Source organism: Carassius gibelio, chromosome A20, assembly GCF_023724105.1.
Source record: "Carassius gibelio isolate Cgi1373 ecotype wild population from Czech Republic chromosome A20, carGib1.2-hapl.c, whole genome shotgun sequence".
In the NCBI taxonomy this organism is placed as follows: Eukaryota; Metazoa; Chordata; class Actinopteri; order Cypriniformes; family Cyprinidae; genus Carassius; species Carassius gibelio.
The window spans coordinates 269,459-282,394 of record NC_068390.1 but is presented as its reverse complement, the minus strand read 5'-3'; the positions used below and the strand labels follow the sequence as shown (position 1 = coordinate 282,394).

At 41.7% G+C, this 12,936-nt stretch overlaps 21 non-coding genes across 21 annotated transcripts; all 21 read right to left on the bottom strand.

The window, feature by feature from the left end:
• Positions 1-407: 407 nt before the first annotated feature.
• trnak-uuu (transfer RNA lysine (anticodon UUU)) lies at positions 408-480 on the bottom strand. The gene has a single exon. It is a non-coding gene; the product is annotated as a tRNA-Lys (tRNA).
• Positions 481-602: 122 nt separating this feature from the next.
• trnas-uga (transfer RNA serine (anticodon UGA)) lies at positions 603-684 on the bottom strand. Its single transcript has one exon. It is a non-coding gene; the product is annotated as a tRNA-Ser (tRNA).
• A 358-nt stretch (positions 685-1,042) lies between these two features.
• Positions 1,043-1,124, bottom strand: trnas-aga (transfer RNA serine (anticodon AGA)). The gene has a single exon. It is a non-coding gene; the product is annotated as a tRNA-Ser (tRNA).
• Positions 1,125-2,760: 1,636 nt separating this feature from the next.
• trnak-uuu (transfer RNA lysine (anticodon UUU)) lies at positions 2,761-2,833 on the bottom strand. The gene has a single exon. It is a non-coding gene; the product is annotated as a tRNA-Lys (tRNA).
• A 122-nt stretch (positions 2,834-2,955) lies between these two features.
• trnas-uga (transfer RNA serine (anticodon UGA)) lies at positions 2,956-3,037 on the bottom strand. Its single transcript has one exon. It is a non-coding gene; the product is annotated as a tRNA-Ser (tRNA).
• Positions 3,038-3,168: 131 nt separating this feature from the next.
• Positions 3,169-3,240, bottom strand: trnah-gug (transfer RNA histidin (anticodon GUG)). Its single transcript has one exon. It is a non-coding gene; the product is annotated as a tRNA-His (tRNA).
• Positions 3,241-3,395: 155 nt separating this feature from the next.
• Positions 3,396-3,477, bottom strand: trnas-aga (transfer RNA serine (anticodon AGA)). The gene has a single exon. It is a non-coding gene; the product is annotated as a tRNA-Ser (tRNA).
• Positions 3,478-5,113: 1,636 nt separating this feature from the next.
• trnak-uuu (transfer RNA lysine (anticodon UUU)) lies at positions 5,114-5,186 on the bottom strand. The gene has a single exon. It is a non-coding gene; the product is annotated as a tRNA-Lys (tRNA).
• Positions 5,187-5,308: 122 nt separating this feature from the next.
• On the bottom strand, positions 5,309-5,390 carry trnas-uga (transfer RNA serine (anticodon UGA)). The gene has a single exon. It is a non-coding gene; the product is annotated as a tRNA-Ser (tRNA).
• Positions 5,391-5,748: 358 nt separating this feature from the next.
• On the bottom strand, positions 5,749-5,830 carry trnas-aga (transfer RNA serine (anticodon AGA)). Its single transcript has one exon. It is a non-coding gene; the product is annotated as a tRNA-Ser (tRNA).
• Positions 5,831-7,466: 1,636 nt separating this feature from the next.
• Positions 7,467-7,539, bottom strand: trnak-uuu (transfer RNA lysine (anticodon UUU)). The gene has a single exon. It is a non-coding gene; the product is annotated as a tRNA-Lys (tRNA).
• Positions 7,540-7,661: 122 nt separating this feature from the next.
• On the bottom strand, positions 7,662-7,743 carry trnas-uga (transfer RNA serine (anticodon UGA)). Its single transcript has one exon. It is a non-coding gene; the product is annotated as a tRNA-Ser (tRNA).
• A 358-nt stretch (positions 7,744-8,101) lies between these two features.
• On the bottom strand, positions 8,102-8,183 carry trnas-aga (transfer RNA serine (anticodon AGA)). The gene has a single exon. It is a non-coding gene; the product is annotated as a tRNA-Ser (tRNA).
• A 1,636-nt stretch (positions 8,184-9,819) lies between these two features.
• Positions 9,820-9,892, bottom strand: trnak-uuu (transfer RNA lysine (anticodon UUU)). The gene has a single exon. It is a non-coding gene; the product is annotated as a tRNA-Lys (tRNA).
• A 122-nt stretch (positions 9,893-10,014) lies between these two features.
• On the bottom strand, positions 10,015-10,096 carry trnas-uga (transfer RNA serine (anticodon UGA)). The gene has a single exon. It is a non-coding gene; the product is annotated as a tRNA-Ser (tRNA).
• A 131-nt stretch (positions 10,097-10,227) lies between these two features.
• Positions 10,228-10,299, bottom strand: trnah-gug (transfer RNA histidin (anticodon GUG)). The gene has a single exon. It is a non-coding gene; the product is annotated as a tRNA-His (tRNA).
• Positions 10,300-10,454: 155 nt separating this feature from the next.
• trnas-aga (transfer RNA serine (anticodon AGA)) lies at positions 10,455-10,536 on the bottom strand. Its single transcript has one exon. It is a non-coding gene; the product is annotated as a tRNA-Ser (tRNA).
• Positions 10,537-12,172: 1,636 nt separating this feature from the next.
• trnak-uuu (transfer RNA lysine (anticodon UUU)) lies at positions 12,173-12,245 on the bottom strand. Its single transcript has one exon. It is a non-coding gene; the product is annotated as a tRNA-Lys (tRNA).
• Positions 12,246-12,367: 122 nt separating this feature from the next.
• On the bottom strand, positions 12,368-12,449 carry trnas-uga (transfer RNA serine (anticodon UGA)). Its single transcript has one exon. It is a non-coding gene; the product is annotated as a tRNA-Ser (tRNA).
• Positions 12,450-12,580: 131 nt separating this feature from the next.
• On the bottom strand, positions 12,581-12,652 carry trnah-gug (transfer RNA histidin (anticodon GUG)). The gene has a single exon. It is a non-coding gene; the product is annotated as a tRNA-His (tRNA).
• Positions 12,653-12,807: 155 nt separating this feature from the next.
• trnas-aga (transfer RNA serine (anticodon AGA)) lies at positions 12,808-12,889 on the bottom strand. Its single transcript has one exon. It is a non-coding gene; the product is annotated as a tRNA-Ser (tRNA).
• Positions 12,890-12,936: the final 47 nt, after the last annotated feature.

Below are 12,936 nucleotides of genomic sequence, written 5' to 3'. Positions count from 1 at the left end.
TGACTGAGCGGCTCTTTATGCAGCTCATTATGCAGGGCTTTGTCTTCTCAGGTGTAAATCATAATGACATTCATGATAGTTGACGCCTACTCTCATATGACCTTTACCAACAAAAAGTGTCTTAGAAAATGTAAATCAATGTATTGTTTTCTGTAAGTGAGTAAACAAGATGATTTTCACATGAATTGCAAAGAAAAATTCTAGGCTACAAGCTCCAGTTCTCAAAAATTCCAGGCACCATTGTTCTTTATGTTTGCCTTGTTCAAGTGTTTTAGCACTGTTCGTTTTTCACTAACCACAAGGGAGATCCCTTGATCCCCGAGAGCAGGAAGGAACACCGTTCCAGTACAGAGTCAGCAGAAGAGATGGACCGTAGTGATAGCAAGGTGAGGCCAAAGAAAGACCTTCGCCCGAACAGGGACTTGAACCCTGGACCCTCAGATTAAAAGTCTGATGCTCTACCGACTGAGCTATCCGGGCTCTTGTGGAGCAAAGAAGAGACGCAGGTGTCACGGGATGAAAGCTAGAAGCAGTTAGGACAAAGGACCATAGAAGGCACAATTACCATCACAGAAAGCTAAAGCAATACTGCAAAGCCCTCCCGTAGTCGGCAGGGTTCGAACCTGCGCGGGGAGACCCCAATGGATTTCAAGTCCAACGCCTTAACCTCTCGGCCACGACTACGTCTAGCGGCAGGCTGCCTGCCCAGTTGTCTGGTGTCACCCTGCACAGGCCAGGCATCAAAAACAAAATAGAGAAGAAAGATGAGGTGGTAAAAAAATGGCAACCTTCCCGTACACTCTACGCCAGAGTATTGCCGTGACCCGGATTCGAACCGGGGTTGCTGCGGCCACAACGCAGAGTACTAACCACTCTACGATCACGGCGTGCCACTGGCTCACCCGAGTTAACCCCTGGAGCCCGAATAGAAGAAGCACCAGCGGTGTGTTGGTCCATCGAAGAGGGACTGGACATGTCGCAAATCAGTGGGAGGACCTTGAAAAATTCATGGACGCTTTTCCTCACGGCCTTCAGCAAACAGCGTAGTCGGCAGGATTCGAACCTGCGCGGGGAGACCCCAATGGATTTCTAGTCCATCGCCTTAACCACTCGGCCACGACTACAAGAACAGACCAACTCCTGCTCAGTTTGTGTGCAACACTGCTGCCTGACCTTCTTGCAAACATCCCAGCTCAGTCAGCAAGCGGACTGTAACCCAGTAAAGGGTTTCCTTTTTTTGGATACAGACATAATAACAACAAAACTTTGTGCACTTCTAAAGATAACAAACAAGATGTGCTGTCTGCAGCCTTTGTCTGCGCTGATCTTCATTTACAAACACGTCATTAAAATGAACTGTAACTCTGTGAATACTCAACGAAGAGACATGAGAGAGATATCTATAGAAAGCTTGACATGTCTACTTTTAAACTAAACGAGTGCTGCCTAAAACAAATGTTCTGTGATAAAGTAATCCATATGAAAACAAGGCGATGTCCTTTTTTCACGTCTCCCTTCATTATATCTAATGTGACCACGCCCCACGCTGAACGCTCTATTCAGATTCAAACTGAAGCGCAGCTTGAATACGCCCACACAGAAGAAAAAGCAGCCAGACTGTTGTTCAAGTGCTTTTATTTTACTGTTTGCTTCGCGATGAGAGGAATAACACATAATCCACCCCAAAAAGATGTGGCGTGGTTGAGGATTTGAGAAATGGATTTCCTCAGAAAAAAAAGAATGAAGCACTTTATTCAGCAGAGATCATAAACATGAGTAAGTCTCTTTATATTTATTTATATACTTGTACTAGCTTTCACATAACGTCTAAACATTTTACTAGTTAGACTCTTTCCAAACTATAATTCTTGACTAAATGTATAATTAAGTTAAATATTATGAAGTTCCAATAACAATATACAAAACTATACCATTCAAAAGCTTGATGTAAATAATATAAATGTAACAAATACATGTAACTGTAACAAATGTAACAAAAAATGGTGTTCTTTTAATTTACCCCCTAAAAAACCTGAAAAATGTCCTCTGCTATTTTCAACATTAATAATAATGATAACAATAATTTTTTTTTGTTGTTGTTGTTGTTTTTTAGAAATTCAGATTGTTAAAAGGATTTCTTGAGAATTGTGTGACTGGAGTAATAATGCAAAAATAAAATTAGTTTGAAAGTCAGCTTTGATTGTTCCTAATAAACTGTTTAACTGCTCCCCCATATTAAATTATGTTGTGGGATAATTAAATATATTCTAAATAAACTACAAACTTAAAATGATATACATTTATTTTGTTCTCACGTTCTTTCTTGTAACACCTCCCTCTCAGTGACAACAGCTGACTGAGCGGCTCTTTATGCAGCTCATTATGCAGGGCTTTGTCTTCTCAGGTGTAAATCATAATGACATTCATGATAGTTGACGCCTACTCTCATATGACCTTTACCAACAAAAAGTGTCTTAGAAAATGTAAATCAATGTATTGTTTTCTGTAAGTGAGTAAACAAGATGATTTTCACATGAATTGCAAAGAAAAATTCTAGGCTACAAGCTCCAGTTCTCAAAAATTCCAGGCACCATTGTTCTTTATGTTTGCCTTGTTCAAGTGTTTTAACACTGTTCGTTTTTCACTAACCACAAGGGAGATCCCTTGATCCCCGAGAGCAGGAAGGAACACCGTTCCAGTACAGAGTCAGCAGAAGAGATGGACCGTAGTGATAGCAAGGTGAGGCCAAAGAAAGACCTTCGCCCGAACAGGGACTTGAACCCTGGACCCTCAGATTAAAAGTCTGATGCTCTACCGACTGAGCTATCCGGGCTCTTGTGGAGCAAAGAAGAGACGCAGGTGTCACGGGATGAAAGCTAGAAGCAGTTAGGACAAAGGACCATAGAAGGCACAATTACCATCACAGAAAGCTAAAGCAATACTGCAAAGCCCTCCCGTAGTCGGCAGGGTTCGAACCTGCGCGGGGAGACCCCAATGGATTTCAAGTCCAACGCCTTAACCTCTCGGCCACGACTACGTCTAGCGGCAGGCTGCCTGCCCAGTTGTCTGGTGTCACCCTGCACAGGCCAGGCATCAAAAACAAAATAGAGAAGAAAGATGAGGTGGTAAAAAAATGGCAACCTTCCCGTACACTCTACGCCAGAGTATTGCCGTGACCCGGATTCGAACCGGGGTTGCTGCGGCCACAACGCAGAGTACTAACCACTATACGATCACGGCGTGCCACTGGCTCACCCGAGTTAACCCCTGGAGCCCGAATAGAAGAAGCACCAGCGGTGTGTTGGTCCATCGAAGAGGGACTGGACATTTCGCAAATCAGTGGGAGGACCTTGAAAAATTCATGGACGCTTTTCCTCACGGCCTTCAGCAAACAGCGTAGTCGGCAGGATTCGAACCTGCGCGGGGAGACCCCAATGGATTTCTAGTCCATCGCCTTAACCACTCGGCCACGACTACAAGAACAGACCAACTCCTGCTCAGTCTGTGTGCAACACTGCTGCCTGACCTTCTTGCAAACATCCCAGCTCAGTCAGCAAGCGGACTGTAACCCAGTAAAGGGTTTCCTTTTTTTGGATACAGACATAATAACAACAAAACTTTGTGCACTTCTAAAGATAACAAACAAGATGTGCTGTCTGCAGCCTTTGTCTGCGCTGATCTTCATTTACAAACACGTCATTAAAATGAACTGTAACTCTGTGAATACTCAACGAAGAGACATGAGAGAGATATCTATAGAAAGCTTGACATGTCTACTTTTAAACTAAACGAGTGCTGCCTAAAACAAATGTTCTGTGATAAAGTAATCCATATGAAAACAAGGCGATGTCCTTTTTTCACGTCTCCCTTCATTATATCTAATGTGACCACGCCCCACGCTGAACGCTCTATTCAGATTCAAACTGAAGCGCAGCTTGAATACGCCCACACAGAAGAAAAAGCAGCCAGACTGTTGTTCAAGTGCTTTTATTTTACTGTTTGCTTCGCGATGAGAGGAATAACACATAATCCACCCCAAAAAGATGTGGCGTGGTTGAGGATTTGAGAAATGGATTTCCTCAGAAAAAAAAGAATGAAGCACTTTATTCAGCAGAGATCATAAACATGAGTAAGTCTCTTTATATTTATTTATATACTTGTACTAGCTTTCACATAACGTCTAAACATTTTACTAGTTAGACTCTTTCCAAACTATAATTCTTGACTAAATGTATAATTAAGTTAAATATTATGAAGTTCCAATAACAATATATACAAAACTATACCATTCAAAAGCTTGATGTAAATAATATAAATGTAACAAATACATGTAACTGTAACAAATGTAACAAAAAATGGTGTTCTTTTAATTTACCCCCTAAAAAACCTGAAAAATGTCCTCTGCTATTTTCAACATTAATAATAATGATAACAATAAATGTTTTTTTGTTGTTGTTGTTTTTTAGAAATTCAGATTGTTAAAAGGATTTCTTGAGGATTGTGTGACTGGAGTAATAATGCAAAAATAAAATTAGTTTGAAAGTCAGCTTTGATTGTTCCTAATAAACTGTTTAACTGCTCCCCCATATTAAATTATGTTGTGGGATAATTAAATATATTCTAAATAAACTACAAACTTAAAATGATATACATTTATTTTGTTCTCACGTTCTTTCTTGTAACACCTCCCTCTCAGTGACAACAGCTGACTGAGCGGCTCTTTATGCAGCTCATTATGCAGGGCTTTGTCTTCTCAGGTGTAAATCATAATGACATTCATGATAGTTGACGCCTACTCTCATATGACCTTTACCAACAAAAAGTGTCTTAGAAAATGTAAATCAATGTATTGTTTTCTGTAAGTGAGTAAACAAGATGATTTTCACATGAATTGCAAAGAAAAATTCTAGGCTACAAGCTCCAGTTCTCAAAAATTCCAGGCACCATTGTTCTTTATGTTTGCCTTGTTCAAGTGTTTTAGCACTGTTCGTTTTTCACTAACCACAAGGGAGATCCCTTGATCCCCGAGAGCAGGAAGGAACACCGTTCCAGTACAGAGTCAGCAGAAGAGATGGACCGTAGTGATAGCAAGGTGAGGCCAAAGAAAGACCTTCGCCCGAACAGGGACTTGAACCCTGGACCCTCAGATTAAAAGTCTGATGCTCTACCGACTGAGCTATCCGGGCTCTTGTGGAGCAAAGAAGAGACGCAGGTGTCACGGGATGAAAGCTAGAAGCAGTTAGGACAAAGGACCATAGAAGGCACAATTACCATCACAGAAAGCTAAAGCAATACTGCAAAGCCCTCCCGTAGTCGGCAGGGTTCGAACCTGCGCGGGGAGACCCCAATGGATTTCAAGTCCAACGCCTTAACCTCTCGGCCACGACTACGTCTAGCGGCAGGCTGCCTGCCCAGTTGTCTGGTGTCACCCTGCACAGGCCAGGCATCAAAAACAAAATAGAGAAGAAAGATGAGGTGGTAAAAAAATGGCAACCTTCCCGTACACTCTACGCCAGAGTATTGCCGTGACCCGGATTCGAACCGGGGTTGCTGCGGCCACAACGCAGAGTACTAACCACTCTACGATCACGGCGTGCCACTGGCTCACCCGAGTTAACCCCTGGAGCCCGAATAGAAGAAGCACCAGCGGTGTGTTGGTCCATCGAAGAGGGACTGGACATGTCGCAAATCAGTGGGAGGACCTTGAAAAATTCATGGACGCTTTTCCTCACGGCCTTCAGCAAACAGCGTAGTCGGCAGGATTCGAACCTGCGCGGGGAGACCCCAATGGATTTCTAGTCCATCGCCTTAACCACTCGGCCACGACTACAAGAACAGACCAACTCCTGCTCAGTTTGTGTGCAACACTGCTGCCTGACCTTCTTGCAAACATCCCAGCTCAGTCAGCAAGCGGACTGTAACCCAGTAAAGGGTTTCCTTTTTTTGGATACAGACATAATAACAACAAAACTTTGTGCACTTCTAAAGATAACAAACAAGATGTGCTGTCTGCAGCCTTTGTCTGCGCTGATCTTCATTTACAAACACGTCATTAAAATGAACTGTAACTCTGTGAATACTCAACGAAGAGACATGAGAGAGATATCTATAGAAAGCTTGACATGTCTACTTTTAAACTAAACGAGTGCTGCCTAAAACAAATGTTCTGTGATAAAGTAATCCATATGAAAACAAGGCGATGTCCTTTTTTCACGTCTCCCTTCATTATATCTAATGTGACCACGCCCCACGCTGAACGCTCTATTCAGATTCAAACTGAAGCGCAGCTTGAATACGCCCACACAGAAGAAAAAGCAGCCAGACTGTTGTTCAAGTGCTTTTATTTTACTGTTTGCTTCGCGATGAGAGGAATAACACATAATCCACCCCAAAAAGATGTGGCGTGGTTGAGGATTTGAGAAATGGATTTCCTCAGAAAAAAAAGAATGAAGCACTTTATTCAGCAGAGATCATAAACATGAGTAAGTCTCTTTATATTTATTTATATACTTGTACTAGCTTTCACATAACGTCTAAACATTTTACTAGTTAGACTCTTTCCAAACTATAATTCTTGACTAAATGTATAATTAAGTTAAATATTATGAAGTTCCAATAACAATATACAAAACTATACCATTCAAAAGCTTGATGTAAATAATATAAATGTAACAAATACATGTAACTGTAACAAATGTAACAAAAAATGGTGTTCTTTTAATTTACCCCCTAAAAAACCTGAAAAATGTCCTCTGCTATTTTCAACATTAATAATAATGATAACAATAATTTTTTTTTGTTGTTGTTGTTGTTTTTTAGAAATTCAGATTGTTAAAAGGATTTCTTGAGAATTGTGTGACTGGAGTAATAATGCAAAAATAAAATTAGTTTGAAAGTCAGCTTTGATTGTTCCTAATAAACTGTTTAACTGCTCCCCCATATTAAATTATGTTGTGGGATAATTAAATATATTCTAAATAAACTACAAACTTAAAATGATATACATTTATTTTGTTCTCACGTTCTTTCTTGTAACACCTCCCTCTCAGTGACAACAGCTGACTGAGCGGCTCTTTATGCAGCTCATTATGCAGGGCTTTGTCTTCTCAGGTGTAAATCATAATGACATTCATGATAGTTGACGCCTACTCTCATATGACCTTTACCAACAAAAAGTGTCTTAGAAAATGTAAATCAATGTATTGTTTTCTGTAAGTGAGTAAACAAGATGATTTTCACATGAATTGCAAAGAAAAATTCTAGGCTACAAGCTCCAGTTCTCAAAAATTCCAGGCACCATTGTTCTTTATGTTTGCCTTGTTCAAGTGTTTTAGCACTGTTCGTTTTTCACTAACCACAAGGGAGATCCCTTGATCCCCGAGAGCAGGAAGGAACACCGTTCCAGTACAGAGTCAGCAGAAGAGATGGACCGTAGTGATAGCAAGGTGAGGCCAAAGAAAGACCTTCGCCCGAACAGGGACTTGAACCCTGGACCCTCAGATTAAAAGTCTGATGCTCTACCGACTGAGCTATCCGGGCTCTTGTGGAGCAAAGAAGAGACGCAGGTGTCACGGGATGAAAGCTAGAAGCAGTTAGGACAAAGGACCATAGAAGGCACAATTACCATCACAGAAAGCTAAAGCAATACTGCAAAGCCCTCCCGTAGTCGGCAGGGTTCGAACCTGCGCGGGGAGACCCCAATGGATTTCAAGTCCAACGCCTTAACCTCTCGGCCACGACTACGTCTAGCGGCAGGCTGCCTGCCCAGTTGTCTGGTGTCACCCTGCACAGGCCAGGCATCAAAAACAAAATAGAGAAGAAAGATGAGGTGGTAAAAAAATGGCAACCTTCCCGTACACTCTACGCCAGAGTATTGCCGTGACCCGGATTCGAACCGGGGTTGCTGCGGCCACAACGCAGAGTACTAACCACTCTACGATCACGGCGTGCCACTGGCTCACCCGAGTTAACCCCTGGAGCCCGAATAGAAGAAGCACCAGCGGTGTGTTGGTCCATCGAAGAGGGACTGGACATGTCGCAAATCAGTGGGAGGACCTTGAAAAATTCATGGACGCTTTTCCTCACGGCCTTCAGCAAACAGCGTAGTCGGCAGGATTCGAACCTGCGCGGGGAGACCCCAATGGATTTCTAGTCCATCGCCTTAACCACTCGGCCACGACTACAAGAACAGACCAACTCCTGCTCAGTTTGTGTGCAACACTGCTGCCTGACCTTCTTGCAAACATCCCAGCTCAGTCAGCAAGCGGACTGTAACCCAGTAAAGGGTTTCCTTTTTTTGGATACAGACATAATAACAACAAAACTTTGTGCACTTCTAAAGATAACAAACAAGATGTGCTGTCTGCAGCCTTTGTCTGCGCTGATCTTCATTTACAAACACGTCATTAAAATGAACTGTAACTCTGTGAATACTCAACGAAGAGACATGAGAGAGATATCTATAGAAAGCTTGACATGTCTACTTTTAAACTAAACGAGTGCTGCCTAAAACAAATGTTCTGTGATAAAGTAATCCATATGAAAACAAGGCGATGTCCTTTTTTCACGTCTCCCTTCATTATATCTAATGTGACCACGCCCCACGCTGAACGCTCTATTCAGATTCAAACTGAAGCGCAGCTTGAATACGCCCACACAGAAGAAAAAGCAGCCAGACTGTTGTTCAAGTGCTTTTATTTTACTGTTTGCTTCGCGATGAGAGGAATAACACATAATCCACCCCAAAAAGATGTGGCGTGGTTGAGGATTTGAGAAATGGATTTCCTCAGAAAAAAAAGAATGAAGCACTTTATTCAGCAGAGATCATAAACATGAGTAAGTCTCTTTATATTTATTTATATACTTGTACTAGCTTTCACATAACGTCTAAACATTTTACTAGTTAGACTCTTTCCAAACTATAATTCTTGACTAAATGTATAATTAAGTTAAATATTATGAAGTTCCAATAACAATATACAAAACTATACCATTCAAAAGCTTGATGTAAATAATATAAATGTAACAAATACATGTAACTGTAACAAATGTAACAAAAAATGGTGTTCTTTTAATTTACCCCCTAAAAAACCTGAAAAATGTCCTCTGCTATTTTCAACATTAATAATAATGATAACAATAATTTTTTTTTGTTGTTGTTGTTGTTTTTTAGAAATTCAGATTGTTAAAAGGATTTCTTGAGAATTGTGTGACTGGAGTAATAATGCAAAAATAAAATTAGTTTGAAAGTCAGCTTTGATTGTTCCTAATAAACTGTTTAACTGCTCCCCCATATTAAATTATGTTGTGGGATAATTAAATATATTCTAAATAAACTACAAACTTAAAATGATATACATTTATTTTGTTCTCACGTTCTTTCTTGTAACACCTCCCTCTCAGTGACAACAGCTGACTGAGCGGCTCTTTATGCAGCTCATTATGCAGGGCTTTGTCTTCTCAGGTGTAAATCATAATGACATTCATGATAGTTGACGCCTACTCTCATATGACCTTTACCAACAAAAAGTGTCTTAGAAAATGTAAATCAATGTATTGTTTTCTGTAAGTGAGTAAACAAGATGATTTTCACATGAATTGCAAAGAAAAATTCTAGGCTACAAGCTCCAGTTCTCAAAAATTCCAGGCACCATTGTTCTTTATGTTTGCCTTGTTCAAGTGTTTTAACACTGTTCGTTTTTCACTAACCACAAGGGAGATCCCTTGATCCCCGAGAGCAGGAAGGAACACCGTTCCAGTACAGAGTCAGCAGAAGAGATGGACCGTAGTGATAGCAAGGTGAGGCCAAAGAAAGACCTTCGCCCGAACAGGGACTTGAACCCTGGACCCTCAGATTAAAAGTCTGATGCTCTACCGACTGAGCTATCCGGGCTCTTGTGGAGCAAAGAAGAGACGCAGGTGTCACGGGATGAAAGCTAGAAGCAGTTAGGACAAAGGACCATAGAAGGCACAATTACCATCACAGAAAGCTAAAGCAATACTGCAAAGCCCTCCCGTAGTCGGCAGGGTTCGAACCTGCGCGGGGAGACCCCAATGGATTTCAAGTCCAACGCCTTAACCTCTCGGCCACGACTACGTCTAGCGGCAGGCTGCCTGCCCAGTTGTCTGGTGTCACCCTGCACAGGCCAGGCATCAAAAACAAAATAGAGAAGAAAGATGAGGTGGTAAAAAAATGGCAACCTTCCCGTACACTCTACGCCAGAGTATTGCCGTGACCCGGATTCGAACCGGGGTTGCTGCGGCCACAACGCAGAGTACTAACCACTATACGATCACGGCGTGCCACTGGCTCACCCGAGTTAACCCCTGGAGCCCGAATAGAAGAAGCACCAGCGGTGTGTTGGTCCATCGAAGAGGGACTGGACATTTCGCAAATCAGTGGGAGGACCTTGAAAAATTCATGGACGCTTTTCCTCACGGCCTTCAGCAAACAGCGTAGTCGGCAGGATTCGAACCTGCGCGGGGAGACCCCAATGGATTTCTAGTCCATCGCCTTAACCACTCGGCCACGACTACAAGAACAGACCAACTCCTGCTCAGTCTGTGTGCAACACTGCTGCCTGACCTTCTTGCAAACATCCCAGCTCAGTCAGCAAGCGGACTGTAACCCAGTAAAGGGTTTCCTTTTTTTGGATACAGACATAATAACAACAAAACTTTGTGCACTTCTAAAGATAACAAACAAGATGTGCTGTCTGCAGCCTTTGTCTGCGCTGATCTTCATTTACAAACACGTCATTAAAATGAACTGTAACTCTGTGAATACTCAACGAAGAGACATGAGAGAGATATCTATAGAAAGCTTGACATGTCTACTTTTAAACTAAACGAGTGCTGCCTAAAACAAATGTTCTGTGATAAAGTAATCCATATGAAAACAAGGCGATGTCCTTTTTTCACGTCTCCCTTCATTATATCTAATGTGACCACGCCCCACGCTGAACGCTCTATTCAGATTCAAACTGAAGCGCAGCTTGAATACGCCCACACAGAAGAAAAAGCAGCCAGACTGTTGTTCAAGTGCTTTTATTTTACTGTTTGCTTCGCGATGAGAGGAATAACACATAATCCACCCCAAAAAGATGTGGCGTGGTTGAGGATTTGAGAAATGGATTTCCTCAGAAAAAAAAGAATGAAGCACTTTATTCAGCAGAGATCATAAACATGAGTAAGTCTCTTTATATTTATTTATATACTTGTACTAGCTTTCACATAACGTCTAAACATTTTACTAGTTAGACTCTTTCCAAACTATAATTCTTGACTAAATGTATAATTAAGTTAAATATTATGAAGTTCCAATAACAATATACAAAACTATACCATTCAAAAGCTTGATGTAAATAATATAAATGTAACAAATACATGTAACTGTAACAAATGTAACAAAAAATGGTGTTCTTTTAATTTACCCCCTAAAAAACCTGAAAAATGTCCTCTGCTATTTTCAACATTAATAATAATGATAACAATAATTTTTTTTTGTTGTTGTTGTTGTTTTTTAGAAATTCAGATTGTTAAAAGGATTTCTTGAGAATTGTGTGACTGGAGTAATAATGCAAAAATAAAATTAGTTTGAAAGTCAGCTTTGATTGTTCCTAATAAACTGTTTAACTGCTCCCCCATATTAAATTATGTTGTGGGATAATTAAATATATTCTAAATAAACTACAAACTTAAAATGATATACATTTATTTTGTTCTCACGTTCTTTCTTGTAACACCTCCCTCTCAGTGACAACAGCTGACTGAGCGGCTCTTTATGCAGCTCATTATGCAGGGCTTTGTCTTCTCAGGTGTAAATCATAATGACATTCATGATAGTTGACGCCTACTCTCATATGACCTTTACCAACAAAAAGTGTCTTAGAAAATGTAAATCAATGTATTGTTTTCTGTAAGTGAGTAAACAAGATGATTTTCACATGAATTGCAAAGAAAAATTCTAGGCTACAAGCTCCAGTTCTCAAAAATTCCAGGCACCATTGTTCTTTATGTTTGCCTTGTTCAAGTGTTTTAACACTGTTCGTTTTTCACTAACCACAAGGGAGATCCCTTGATCCCCGAGAGCAGGAAGGAACACCGTTCCAGTACAGAGTCAGCAGAAGAGATGGACCGTAGTGATAGCAAGGTGAGGCCAAAGAAAGACCTTCGCCCGAACAGGGACTTGAACCCTGGACCCTCAGATTAAAAGTCTGATGCTCTACCGACTGAGCTATCCGGGCTCTTGTGGAGCAAAGAAGAGACGCAGGTGTCACGGGATGAAAGCTAGAAGCAGTTAGGACAAAGGACCATAGAAGGCACAATTACCATCACAGAAAGCTAAAGCAATACTGCAAAGCCCTCCCGTAGTCGGCAGGGTTCGAACCTGCGCGGGGAGACCCCAATGGATTTCAAGTCCAACGCCTTAACCTCTCGGCCACGACTACGTCTAGCGGCAGGCTGCCTGCCCAGTTGTCTGGTGTCACCCTGCACAGGCCAGGCATCAAAAACAAAATAGAGAAGAAAGATGAGGTGGTAAAAAAATGGCAACCTTCCCGTACACTCTACGCCAGAGTATTGCCGTGACCCGGATTCGAACCGGGGTTGCTGCGGCCACAACGCAGAGTACTAACCACTATACAATCACGGCGTGCCACTGGCTCACCCGAGTTAACCCCTGGAGCCCGAATAGAAGAAGCACCAGCGGTGTGTTGGTCCATCGAAGAGGGACTGGACATGTCGCAAATCAGTGGGAGGACCTTGAAAAATTCATGGACGCTTTTCCTCACGGCCTTCAGCAAACAGCGTAGTCGGCAGGATTCGAACCTGCGCGGGGAGACCCCAATGGATTTCTAGTCCATCGCCTTAACCACTCGGCCACGACTACAAGAACAGACCAACGCCTGCTCAGTTTGTCTGCAACACTGCTGCCTG